The 14,269-nt window shown below is 33.3% G+C and overlaps 1 protein-coding gene across 1 annotated transcript in view; it reads right to left on the reverse strand.

Moving 5' to 3' along the window:
• NCAM2 (neural cell adhesion molecule 2) overlaps positions 1–14,269 on the reverse strand; it is a 285,587-nt gene that overhangs the window by 20,441 nt on the left and 250,877 nt on the right. The gene's annotated exons all lie outside the window — the stretch shown is intronic.

Here is a 14,269-nt window from a genome sequence, read left to right on the forward strand (position 1 = left end):
TCTCAGTAAAGACTCATGCACCCAGCTAATTCAAGAAGATGCCAAACTAGCTCAGAAATTGGCCAGTGGCAATTTCCTGGTGTGAGACCCTGCTGAGTAAACCCGAGGGGAGTGGAACTGGGTGTGTTTGCCCTTGGGTGTTGCACACCAGCATTGCTTCCCTGGAGCTCCCATGCCCTGGAGCGGTGCCTGAGTCGGCACCTCTCACTGGGACATTTCCATCTGCTGCTCTGCCTGTTGCCAAAATAGGAGCAAGATTATTCTGACCTGGATATTACTTGAATACTGTTGTAACAGACACCAAACCATTATATAATGTAACATGATATAAATATTTTAATTGGGTTACTAATATCATCTTCCTCTTCTTTCTCTTCCAACTCCCCTATACACTATAGATTGTTTTCAGATTAAGCACAGCATTTAAGCTTTCATATTTCTGCTTAAATAATTTTAGTGATAATATCTTTACCACTTCAACTGTAATTTGAAAGCTATTCTAAATCAATAAATATATATTCACTTTCTAGTCTTTCTTTAGAACTCTAAAATGGAAAAATAAAAACTTTTTTCAAAGGAAGGAGCACATTTTACTTCATAAGCAATTGACTTAATTGTCTATTGTATAGGTTGCTTTGTTACAGAAATGATCTTCACAATGTTATTATACAAGTTAGAATTCAATGTCTATATTTCCATGGATGGATAAGCAGAAAAACAGAGAGATATTATTTCAAAGTTATTTTCCTTTGTTCAGAAAGACTTAAAACCCAATACATAAATTAGAAAAATAATGGTGCAGCAATGAAATGATGTATCATTTATGCATTTCCCCATCAGCAATGTTGGAAATTGACCTTTTAATTTTTTTTTTTCCTTTTTTAAAAATACCATTACTACTTAAATATTTCTTACACTTTCTGATATATCTTTCAAAACTCACTTTATCCCTATATCCACCCACATATTTGGTGAATTCTTTTGTAACCTCCAGTAATTTTTGTTCATCAGAATGAACTGTAAGGAAGATGTAAGTAGTTGTATAATTCCAGTTTATTAAAAAGCTCATATATTTCAATTGTTATAATAAAAGTAAATTCCATAGTCAGGTTTAGAGACTTAATACAATGAATCTCTGTACTTTCTCAATCACCAGCTAGAACATAAAGGAGAAAAATTAGGGTCATTTAATGTAAGTTTTGAAAGAAATTCAGTGTTTTTTTCTGGTTTAGTTTTAGGAGTTTTTTTCTTAATGAAATATTAATACGTTTTTACTATGAAGAGATATATTTTCCACTGATGTCAACAGCATTTTCCTTGGAACATTGTGAAATGGCAAGGTTCCCATTCTAATTAAATGTAATTCGGGGACAGAAATGTCTACACAATATCTTCACTGGCAAGTGAAGGAAATGTTTACAGTCACAATATTGCTCCTTTGTATAATATTTGCCATAGCTGTGTGGGACACTCTGTTCTGCATTTTTAATTTTCTTCATATGGGTGATATATCTGAGATACCTGAGATATCTGACTGACGCGTATTTCTCCATCTCTTCACGGCTGATGGTTTCCTTTACATTTAGCATTCCCCATGCTTACTACTGATGCACCAGTCCCAAGTCATTTTTTCTTCCTAATTGAAACCTTTTTGTTCCTGCAGGTTTCTGTTTTGTAAGTCTGATTTCTTAAAAGTGTAAACATTTTTCCAACATTTCTCTCCTTTATCTCCGGCACCCCAAAGAGTGACAGGAATGTGGCCAAATCCAGTGATAGGGTGAGAAACATGGCTATAATCTGCCTTTTCACCTGTCTGAGGAGCTTATTTACTTCTGAAAACATATAGAAACTAGACTGTCTTGTTCATCTGTGTTATGGTTTATCTTTAATCTTAATGAAAATGTACAAAATTATTTTTTAGGAGTTCATCTGTGGCTTAATTCTGTTCTTTCTTAAATTGCTTTGATTTTATACTTGCTTATCTGCTCCCACTGAAGTCAGCTGCAAAACTAATTCCAGTAACTATTAAAGCAGATTAAGGCCTTTCCTCACTGGTTTCAAAAATAACATCCTAACATACATCTAATTCTTAAAAAAAAGTGATTTTTTTCTTTATATATTATGACATCAACAGAAGTTCTAATTCTGTGACTGGATGAAATATTAATGTCATACTGCAAACAGCATTCCCACCAACTTTGAATAGCAACTTTGTTATCAAAAAGTGTTGCCTTAAATTAAATTAAATTATTTTTATTGTTATTATTGTTTCATTAAATAAGCTATTTTAAATATTTGGGGTTTTTACAGTTTCCCCCAGTATGTACCGAACAAACTCAAAGTAGTAGCTCTACTTTGTGCTCTAAAATTAAAAAAAAAAAAAAAAAAAAAAAAAAAAAAAAAAAAAAAAAAAACCACAAAACGGGGGGGGGGGGGGGGGGGAAGGAAAGTATAAGTTCCATAGGTCTCAATGAATTTTAATTAGAATTTGTTAAAAATATGCTAAATTTAAAAGGATATGGTTTTGTTATACAGAATGTGGCATAAAAAAATGTAACACCTTGCCATGATGAAGAAGGAAACTGACAATTTTAAACACATTTTTTAAATTTACTTCTTCAAATAAGTGCTCATCCATGAATACTTATAGAAATAAGATTAAAAAAAACTTTCAAGAATGTAAAAATAAATTAAAAAAAAAATCCCAAAGCAAGTTTCTTCAAATGCCATTGAAATTTTTGGCAATTTTCAAGTTCTCTCTTATTGAATAAGTTATGTTTCTAATGATTTCTAATGAGATAATTGAAATTTTTTGCAGGAATCCTTATTTGATAAGAAAGAAGAATGAAGAGCTTTGGCAAGTAAAACAGAATTTTCCAGTGAAAAGAACTATGTGAAAAGATTAATTTTCTGGACTCTCAAATGTTAAATTCAGACTAAATTCCTGTAAGGGTTCTGAACCACATACTCTAAGGGAGGCAGTTCAAAAGGGAGAATCTCCATCCATGTGTGTGTACAGAATCAGAGAATAATTTGGGTTAGAAGGAACCTAAAAGTTCATCTCATTACATACATACATTCCCTGTGATGGGGAGGGACACCTCCTGCTACACCAGGTTGTCCCAAGCCCCATCTAACCTGGCCTTGAACACTTCCAGGGCTGGGACATCCACAGCTTCTCTGGGCAACCTGTCCAGTGCACAGGTATGCTTTATACGTGGCCAAAAAAAAGCTTTTGCTTCTGCACAGGATCAAAACATGCAACATCAACATACCACCTGACAATCAATGATGTTACAGGAAACTATGCTCTTTCAGGTGGCAGAATTTCTCTATGCTCTTACAGAATCACATTGTAGATATTCAATTACTGCTACGGCAAATTAATAATTGCAAGCTTTATAACTAGTACTCTCCTGTGAGCTGGGGGGCTGGATAAGTTGACATCCACATGCCTCTTTCACACCTTCAGTGATACTAAGTTTTGTTGGGAGGAAAACAAGTTAGCAACTTCTTGTGCATTATTCCCTTCCCTCCTCCTTAGCAGGCGTGGATTGAAGTTAGGATGAAAGACAAATGATTAACCAAACCTCCCTTTTACAGTAATTTGAGTTTTTAAGGAAAATAAAGCAATGCTATAAAATACTTTCCTAGCTTATAGGGTAACATCTGACAGCTACATGTGCAAGGTGCTGAGTTATGATACATTTCTGCTTTCTTTCAAGACAGTCAGAAGATAAAGTAAACTGCTCTCAATCAAAAGTAAAAATTATGAACTAACTAGAGGGTGAAATTGAAATACTGCACTGGGTCATGGCAGGAAAAGAAGCATTCTTGTTTATCAAGTTGAACCACACTTTTGTATTGACCCTTACAAATATGCCCAAGCATGACAGCCTCTGAATACTGTCTTTGGTTTTATATCTGATTTGGAACTTCTCCTAGACTCAATAGCTTACAAAATGCATATACTTATTCAAAAGCTCTAAAAAGACAGAAAATATAGGTCTTAAAATTTTGTATTCATTGATGAGTATTGAAAACAATTTTAATGCCGTTTCAAAAAATTAAATGGCTCTATAAATTTTTCCACCAGTTAACAGTAAAACAGTGGCAGGCCATGACCAAAAGAAGTAAAGAGCCAATGATCCCTCCCCTCTACCCAAAGAAGCTCCAATACTTTGGCTGCCACATCCAGAGCTGCATGACCTGCTTTTAGCAATTTGTATCAATAAAACTTTTCTTTTGAGCCAGGTAAGTGCCTAGAAGCATCATGTGTTCCTTCAAATGAAATAAACAAATCACTACATTTGCAACATCAGCTTGCAAGAAATCATTAGGATTCTATGCAGCATCTACTGGAGAACTGTTTGATGCAAAAGAGAATGTGACAGTAAGGAACATTCTTTTCTATCCCATTCCTTAATGGGATAGAAGATGCTAAAAAGGCTGTAAACGACATTAATTGTAATGTTTTTTTCTTCCTCAGTGTTTTTTCCTTTAAATCTTGGCTAGGACAGATACTGATGAGGGGCAGGGGATAAGCACATGGATGTGTGCTCTAAGTTGCACGACTGATTAATATTTTCTGACAGATATACTTGACATACAATTTTGAAAAATAAGGGGACAGTACTACTGGCTTCCTCTACCTTTCTTCTACTCATAAGTGACAGATCTTCATTGTCTCCCATCTCTGATGAAGTCTGAGCTGGAGTGAGTCAGGGGAGCCTTGTGATGCCATCAGGACTATCATTTATACAGATGTGAGCTACTGAAATAAGTGTGTCTAAAAGATTGTACTTTTCTGACACTTATCTAAGTGAAGGAATTTTTCTTCATTATGGCTGAGATCCTCTTGCCAACAAGTTTTCTGAAATGGATTTTTGCCTTTAAATTTCACAGGAAAATGTCTTGTATTATGATTCTCTCAGGATACTGAGTAAGCAGGACTTGAGTTCTCATTTACTCTAACGGCCTTTTACAACATTTTTCATAGGAAAGTGTCTCAATAGACATACATGCAATAGCTAAATAAAAGAAATGTAATATAAATAGCAGTTTGAGTGTTTCTGGCAATAGTGTCTTGTCCATGACCATTGAGGGATAACAAGGGAAAGGACAGAAAAACACCATTTCCTTACTAGAAAAAGCATACTGTGTTGAGAAAATGTTCTCTGCAGTTGTCATTTACTATTTTTTAAGCAAAGTTTTAAAAAGAGATTCTTTGCATAATCAAACTATCCCCAAGCAGAGTGCAGGAACATTTCTAATATCCCCAATGAGTTAGCCAGTTACAGCTACTGCTGCTTTTTCCATGTATTTACTCAGTCATCATAGTCTCCTTCCATGGGAAACCCCAGAAAAAATGCAGGCAGAGAGATCCCACTCCTCCTGTGTCTTGAGAGGGAAAGACAGCACTGTAGGTTCATGGCGTCAGCACGGCACACAGGTTTTGGTTTTCAATAGACTTGGGAAAATAAGTTTCTGTATCCCAGTTTCCTTGACTCAAACTGACAGCAGATTTACTGAACACGTTTCTTGGAGAAGTTTTTTAAGAACCTCTGCAGATTAATTAAGATTGACGTGAGAATTGAGAACATACAGTTGTGTGGTTCCAGTACTGCTATTACAAAAAAGATAAATTATTTTAATTTCTTCATTTAGGAGAATTCAAAATCATGACATGCACATACCACAGAGATATGGGATTTTTTTGCATCTTTATAGTGGATGACAACTATAAGTAGAGTATTGTAGCAAGGAGGTCTGAAAAAGAGTCAAACTATCTTGGGATTTAAATTGAGAGAATATTTCACATTTGACAAGTTTTTTTTAAGATGTATGTAAATTCAAGTTTTAAGAAGTAATACTTAGAATCATATCTTAAATATATAATTATTTTATAGCATTAGCTACAAAAAGAGCAGTTTAATATTATAAGTGCTGCCAGTATATGGTGCATGTTTTTACTTTAAAATGTTTGACTGCTACAACTGCAACTTCCAGCAGAGTCTTTCTCAGTAGGGTATAGCTTTTCCCAGTATTAAAACATCTGCCTTTGGGGATACAATTTCAATCAGGCAGATTGTATCAGAATGGATCAAGCTCAGGGTGCATATTATACAGACATTGCACATACTTGTTTCACTAGTGCAGTAGCATGGCAGCCACTATATGAACCAAACCTAAAATTCACAAATTCTAATTTTAGCGACTTTGATGTTTGGGGTGAATTTTTTGTTTCCTTGTTTGTTTGTTTGTTTTTGTTTATTTCTGTTTCTTTTTTGTTTGCTTGGTTGGTTTGGTTTGGGTTTGGGTTTTGGTTTTTTGTTTGCTTGGGGTTTCTTTCATATTCACTATTGGAAAAAACACTAGAAAAAATACAGATATAATGTTAAAAACATCTCTCCAGATACAAAATACATCATGTAGATAGTACAAGAAAAAAAGAGCATTTATCAGCAATAAAGAAAATAGAGATAGAAATGCTTTAAGTAAATTTTCTTTATTATGAAAAATGAAGACAGAAATTGCATGAACTAAAAAGAATTTTGAACAACAGATGAAAGACACAAAGTTACATACATTTCTTGACATTGTGTTTGGAAAGGTTCTGGAGGACATCACAGTTACACCATGCACACATTCTTCAGGAAGAAAGCAGAGATGACAACAAGTGCAGCATGCATGAAAAAATCAGTGGAGCAAAATGGTAGGAAATTATGAATGAGATAAAAATAAGCAATGTTTCACAAATTAAAATTAACTACTTTAAATCCAGGGTTTTCTTCCTTGCCTTTCACACTGTTTTTGAAAACAGAAACAGATGTTGCAGTGTATCCAATATTTTTCACAGAATTAGTTTTTACTACATTGGATGTATTTTCATTTGTAATTCTGTTGGAAATGTACACTGAGAAAGATTTACTTTGCTTCTATTATGGGGACTTAATACATGCATTAAAATTAAAATTTTATGTAAATAAAATATGCACTAGAAATTGCCTCTACAAAAATGTTAAACATGTAAAATAAATATACAGAACTTTTAATAAGAGTATCATACAACCTAATGATAGTATGGCAGCAAGCCATACTACCACAGCTTCTTGGGACTTCAGACCCTATAATAAATGAACAAAAACGGATATTCCTACCTCAATTTCTTGCTCTAGTTGTAAAATATCTAAACTTAGCATATCTCTCAAGTATACAGTTTATATACAGGTACGGTTTCTAAGCAGGCAAGTTTGGTTGATCTCTACACTTGGTGTTTGATGCCATCAGCTTTATATTAAGGTGTCATTGACATTAGAGGGGAAAGGTGATCTTCCATCACTTATACATTATGTCTGACAAATAACTAGCAATTGAAAACTGAACATTCCTTATATGCCTGAAGAAAATGAATTAATTACGTAAATGTGATAAGCAACAATGAGCCCTAAATGAAGGAAAGATTTCAGTTATGCCATTATAGACCTCAGAAGCTACATATCTCTATATAATATTCAACTTGCATCCTAAAAGTAATGGTTTTCTTTTTTTTCCTTTGCTCCTAAAATTCCTAAAAAAATGAACAATCAGAAATCATCAACATACTAAACAATAGATAGAGAATTGGCCACTATTAGCACAATCACAAATTGCATACAAATCTCCATTATGTCATTAAAAAAAAAAAAAAAAAAAAAAAAAAAAAAAAAAAAAAAAAACAAAAAAAAAAAAAAAACCAAACCAACAAACAAAAAAACCAAAACCAAACCAAACCAAAACCAAAAAAACCCCCCACCACCCAAAAAACCCTATTTTTCAGGCTTAATTAGTTAATTTCACATCTGCATACACATTTAAGTGGTGCCTATTCAGGTTTCCATGATGAAAAGAGAGTACATGGTAAGACCGTGAAAACTAACTGAGAATTAGTCACAAGGCTAGGTGTATAATTAAACTACCATATCTGTTAATCTTTTAAATAAATATTACTCACATGCATATCATATTTTTTGCATCAGTGCTTTGTCTTAATACTTTTACAAAATAATTAAATGGAATGTTATTTTTTTAATTTGGTAACAGTATGTTTTGTACACCTCACAAAACAACTCAGAAGTTATATTTTATTTCCAATGTTTGCAATATGCATGTCTATTTCTGGGTAATATTTTTCCTGTTTAGAGAGACAACAATTTATATTCTAATAACCCTACTGCAGTAAATAAAGGGTCACTTTTGAAGTTGCATTATGTAAATACTTTGGTTTGTGAACAATTTTATATGTTAGGAACTTGTCAAAACTCTGAAAAGAGGAAAGACAACAAATAAAATCAGATTAGGAAAGAAGCCAGCCTTAGACTCTAAAGGTTGTATATCAGAACATTTTAAAAATACCGTTCCTTAGAGATATACTGCTATATCACAGAATAATCATTATCCTTTTTAAGTTTCTGTGCCACTAATTTGGATTTAAAGCATAAGATCAGCATAGAATATTTTAGGACTGTAGTCTTACAGACAGTTTAATATTAGCATTTCAAAATATGTGACAATGTTAAAAAATGGTAACATTTCACACTGTCAGTCATAAGACCTAAAATCTCTTTTACCATTTCAACATTTAAAGGAACAAATTTACTTATCTAACATTAAATACTAATGTCAGAAATATATTGAATTCAATTTGTGAAGACATATTTATCATTTTAATAGAGCTTAAATTACAATTTTAAGCTGTTCAGTCTATACCTATGAATTATAATTTAATTTGAAAATGTCTCTGTTCATTTTTTTCTCATTCTTGTCTGTAAGAAGACAAGATTTCAAAATCTGAATATTCCCACAGATTGTACAAAATACTGTGAAATAACCTTGTTCTCATTGTTTTTAAAGATACAATTACAAAACACTTATAAGGTAAAAAATAAAGGTGTATTAGTTATTCATTTGAGGAGATATATGGCAAACCAAGGAAGATATCCTGTTCCACTTTTTCTTTCTTATTACAGAGGTTTGGGTCACTGCTCAGAACTGCCTGGATCTGCAGTCACATAATCCCCATAATATCAGTTTAACTCATTCTCTTTGGAATTTGATGGGAAGAGAAAGGCCAAAAGAAAAGGATCACATTCAAAGTACTTGATAACCTCAGAATACAAAGCACAGAATAAGTTAAATTGAAGCAGACCCAAATTTCTCTCACTTAATGGAACAAATTTATATAGTTCCCAGCCAAAGCCAAGCTTTCAGTTGGAAAAAGAGATAAGTGATCCAAATTTGTCTCTTTATCCCACTGGCATTGTGACACTGAGGATAAAAGCCAACTTGCCATTCATAATGTATATTTAGCTGCTAAAATTTCTCAAGGCTCTTCATTATCTCCTTCACAGTATGTTTGGAGAGTTCACAGTTGATCAGTCTCTGTGCCCTAATCCCTATCTTGTCTTCTTCTATACTTATCTGCAATGTTAGAATGACTTGCTAAGATAATAAACTATAGCTTGTAAAGAGCTCTTCAAATGTCTTACCAGAATAGAAAAATGACATGGGAATTTTAATTTTCCTGCTTTTCTGCATACCTGTAGTAGTGTCCTGTCTCGCTTTATTAAAAAAGAAAATAAAATAAAAGAAAATAAAATAAAAGAAAAAAAATAAAATAAAAGAAAATAAAAGAAAAGAAAAGAAAAGAAAAGAAAAGAAAAGAAAAGAAAAGAAAATAAAAGAAAAGAAAAGAAAAGAAAAGAAAAGAAAAGAAAAGAAAAGAAAAGAAAAGTGACAAATATGTGGAAAGTGAAAATATGAAAAATGTTAGACAACACTTAATAGAATAGCATTAAAGTTTCAAATTTCAGAAAATTAGGAAAATACTGGGAAATACTGGGATCAGACTGTCTGTGCAAACTTATAAACCCATTTCATTTTTCAGTTTTGAGACAATGTGTTACTCAAGACTCTTTAATCCAGTGGCAGGTGTTCATTAGTTTTGATTGGATCTGCAGTCTGGTTTTCTTTACTGTTCAGAACAGCAACTATGTGTCCACAAGAGAAGATTCTGTTCCCTCATGTTCATGCAGTGCCTGTCATACAGTGGGATCAGAATGCAAAAGGGATGTGACTGCAAAGAGGAGCCCTAGAAAGAAATTGCTGCTACCCTGGAGCAAAAGGGAGGCCCAGTGTTTGTGCATGACTGAGCTCCTGCAGACTGAAAAAGATCTCCCAGCAGTAGTTTGAAGTGTGTTTGTACTGTGGGTTTCTTTTCCCCTTAGCATCTACTACAGCATCTACTTATTAAATATTAGCCAATCATCAGTTCTTGTGTGGTAAGTAGAGATATCCTTGCAGTATTGTTGTTTTGTTAACACAGAAGGCAATAGTTACAATAGAGGTAAAATCAAATATTTTCACTCTCTTGATTTTTGAAATGGTAAGAAAAAAAAAAATAAAACCTCTTGCAAAAGTTCCTGCCCAAGGTGATCCTTTCAATAAAAATAAATTTAGCATTAGCAACAGCACTTTTCCAAGTTATACTCAATTAAAAATATATTCTCAGATCTGAAAGTTTTTGGTAACCTGTGTGTAGGTAGCAATTCCAAATCCGCTGCAACATAGTTACCTGAAAAGTTTCATTAAAAATATTATCTAGCCTTCGTTAGTTACATCTATTGGTTTGATAAACACTTAATCATTTAAAAAATAAATAGTATATGTTGGGAGAACACCTACGCAACTAAATTACAAAGTCAATACCTATTGTTTGTGCATGGAAAATGGACTTTCTCCTGACTGATCCTAAATAGGAATCCAAAGTTTCATCTCCTATGAAATTAGAAGAGAAAATGTCTTTCTTTACCATAGTATGTCAGGCACTCATCAATGTAATTAATTTCCAAGTAATGTCATGACATTAAGTGAAAGTGACAGTACATAGTGGCAAGGGCCATGGATGGAACAGTGGCTTGACATCACAATGAGAGCTTTTCTGCAGATCACAATGAAACCAATGTTTTCTAGATGGCAATCTTTTCAATTCCAGCTACTTCATTACACTAATTATGTGAATTATTTAAAAAAGTACTTCTGTCAATAAATTAGTCTGTAGACTTACACACATACGTTCTGAAGGCATCCTACTGGTGACATAGTCCAATTTTCTAAAATGTCTGTTAGCTGGTTTAGATGAGAAGAGGTTTCATTAATGATGACCTAAAGTAAAGACTTCAAAAAATATTTCAAAACTGGCAAAAATAATCATAATCAATATTTATTAGAAATAGGAAAATCGTCTGAGTGAAGATATACAGATACTTAAATCTGACCAATTGATTTCCAATTTGTAAGGTAATTATTTTAGATCCCAAAAGGAATAACTATAAGGAATAAAAAAATCAACACACACAGTTAATTTATCATGTTTGTTATAATTAGTGACAATTTGAAGGGAACCGCCTGAAAATAAATATTTAATTTTACCTTAGCTTTAAAGTGCATTGCTTTCTCAGGTTATTCTGTGTGCAACAGGGAAATGAACCGTACCCCTAGATAACGACATCAATTTTAAAATCAATTATGCAAATAAAATATCTATATATACTATTATCGAATAAAATCTTTTTCCTGAGGTTTTACACGCACTGCTGGAGCACTCATAAGCCATGCTTTCAATATGTAAAATAGGAAAAAATCCTTTACCATTTTTACTACAGGTCAGAATTGAACCCCTGGAGCTTCCAAGTCCAACAGATGCCATGAAATTAAATGTGGCAGCTTTGCAGTCACAACAAGTAACTGTTGGGTAAGGACCTTTTTTATGTGCTGAGGCATGGCAGTGGTGAGGCACAGAAAAAGAATTTGAAATTAAACACTGCCAACTAAAACAATTCATAAATAATTAGGTAGAGAAGACATGCTTGTTAAAATCCATTAGAAAGTACAAAACATGTCTGTATTCACAGAACCATAGAATGGCCTGGGCTGGGAGGGGCCTTAAAGATCATCCAACCCTCTGCTGTGGGCAGAGACACCTTCCACTAGACCAGGTTTCTCAGGACTCCATCCAGCCTTGACGTGAACAATTTTTTATTAAGCATAAAATTTTAAGTACCTTGTGTCAGGAACCAGTGCAAGGACAACCCCTCGCAATGGTTTAATACAAAATGAAAATATTCTCCTGAAAGATGAATTGGTGGTGTACCTGGAAAAACATGCCACTGACAGTGGTAAGGTCTCTGCATGGATTTCTTAAATCAAAATCTAGTTGAGAAAATAGAATCAAATCACGTTAAACAAAATCAGTAAGTCAGATTCTCCATGTTCTGTCAGACTGGAGTGTCAAGCATTACCTGCTGAATTTTTCACAAAACTCACCAGGCTTCCAAAAGCCCAATGAAGAATTTTTTGCACACACAGACTGAAGTAATTACACTATTTAGGATCTTGATTAGGAATGGAAATCTTGGAAGAGCTGTAGAAAAGTACAAATTTTTAAGATGTGTGTTTATTTTCCCACAAATAAAAAAACTAAGAGAGATAGGAAGAATACAGATCTCTTGCCTTATCATCAACAGTATAAAAACATGCACCAGGAACTCATGACTGCAATGAAAGAGAAAACAGCAGCGTTCAGCTGCAGGGACTGGCCTCCATTTTCACGTCTAGTAGCTTCACAGCATCTGTCTGTGTAGATAAGAATTGTTATAGAAAATCAAGAGTGTGAAAAAGAAGTAAATTTTATTAAAAAATGTGGAAAAGTTGAGCCAACATGAAAAAGAAAGTATCGAAAGGAAAAAAAAAAAAAAGTGACAGTAGGAAAGAAAAAAGAGAAAAAAAAATTACATTGGGGCAAAGACAGTCACTTGAAAAATGTTACTCTAACAGAAACATCAAATTATGATTAAAGCATAGATGGAATGGCAACCATTGAAGTACCCCGACCAAATCTGTATAATATAGCACTAAAACTTTGAAAAGGTGTACCTCCATAGTAGCAATGTGGTCCTCTCCAGCAGTCAAAGTAGCAAACTGTTTGGTCTAATTTTAAAACAATTTATTAAGTGCTTAACCTGAAGTGTGTTTCTTGCTTTCCCTTGAGACCATTCAGCCAAGCCCAACCTAAATACAATTTTGACTTTTGTGTTGGAGGTACTTGGAACTCACAAAACTGCCATGTAGCACCAATCAGCACTAGTAACTACTATTTAAAGCAAGGAGTATTAAAAGCAAGGAGAAACACCAGCCCATAGGCTGAAAGGAGAAACAAGAACTGCTTTCAATAATTACACAATAAGAAGATTCCAATCATATACAAGAAGAGACAAACTTGTTTATCTGTTTCTCCTTGCTAATGGCTTTATCTTGTTCCTGAATTATTGTAGGAGTTCACGATGGGCCATCATGAAAACTGGCTTCAATAATACGGACACAGGTCCAATTTAATATATGAATGACCCATGCAATTAGCACACGAAGCTGGGTAATTCGATATTGGCTTTGACACTAGGGTGGGAACAAAGTAGCTTCTTAGACATTCACAACCTCACACTATGTCTGGTTAAAATTACAAAGTTTGAAAATACTTTTTCTGCAAATATTTGTAGTGAAGGTTCACTTTTTGGCAAATAATACAGTCAAATTTACTATATATAGTATTGACTAGATTTTTTTTTTTTCCGGCTACAGTGACACAATAATTATATTGGTAGTGATTAATATCAGTGTTAAAATAATATTTTGAAAAATACTTCAAAAGAAATTAAAATTTATAAAACCTTTTGCAGTATAAGCATTAATCTTGCTTATAAACTGATTTAAGAAATTCTAATGGAAGCAAATGAAAATTATAAAGCTATATATAGTCTTGTATGCATAATATTTAACTAATGCATTATCTGCTTATCACCCAAATCCCAGTTCTTGCACAAATAGATATGTGAGAACTATCATATGTAGACAACTATCAAGTGGAAAAGGCAGCAATATATAAATAGACTAAGAACAATTATGGACATTATTCCACCATCACCCATATTTCCACTGTGGTGTTTTTAATGATGCATATTGTGTTTGAGTCCTTCAAAATTCGCAACCAGTCCCCTTCTTAAGACTTAAATAGTTTGGTCCATATACTCATGGAAAAAAAACCCACAAATCTTGAGCACATTAAACTTCCACATTTACTTAAATAATTAATATTTTAAATATTTTTAGGAAATATACTTAAGCATTTAATCTTTTAATTTGCACTAATTTTAATTAGAAAGCATCATAATGCTAG

The sequence above is a fragment of the Hirundo rustica genome, chromosome 2 (assembly GCF_015227805.2).
Source record: "Hirundo rustica isolate bHirRus1 chromosome 2, bHirRus1.pri.v3, whole genome shotgun sequence".
Lineage (NCBI taxonomy): Eukaryota > Metazoa > Chordata > Aves > Passeriformes > Hirundinidae > Hirundo > Hirundo rustica.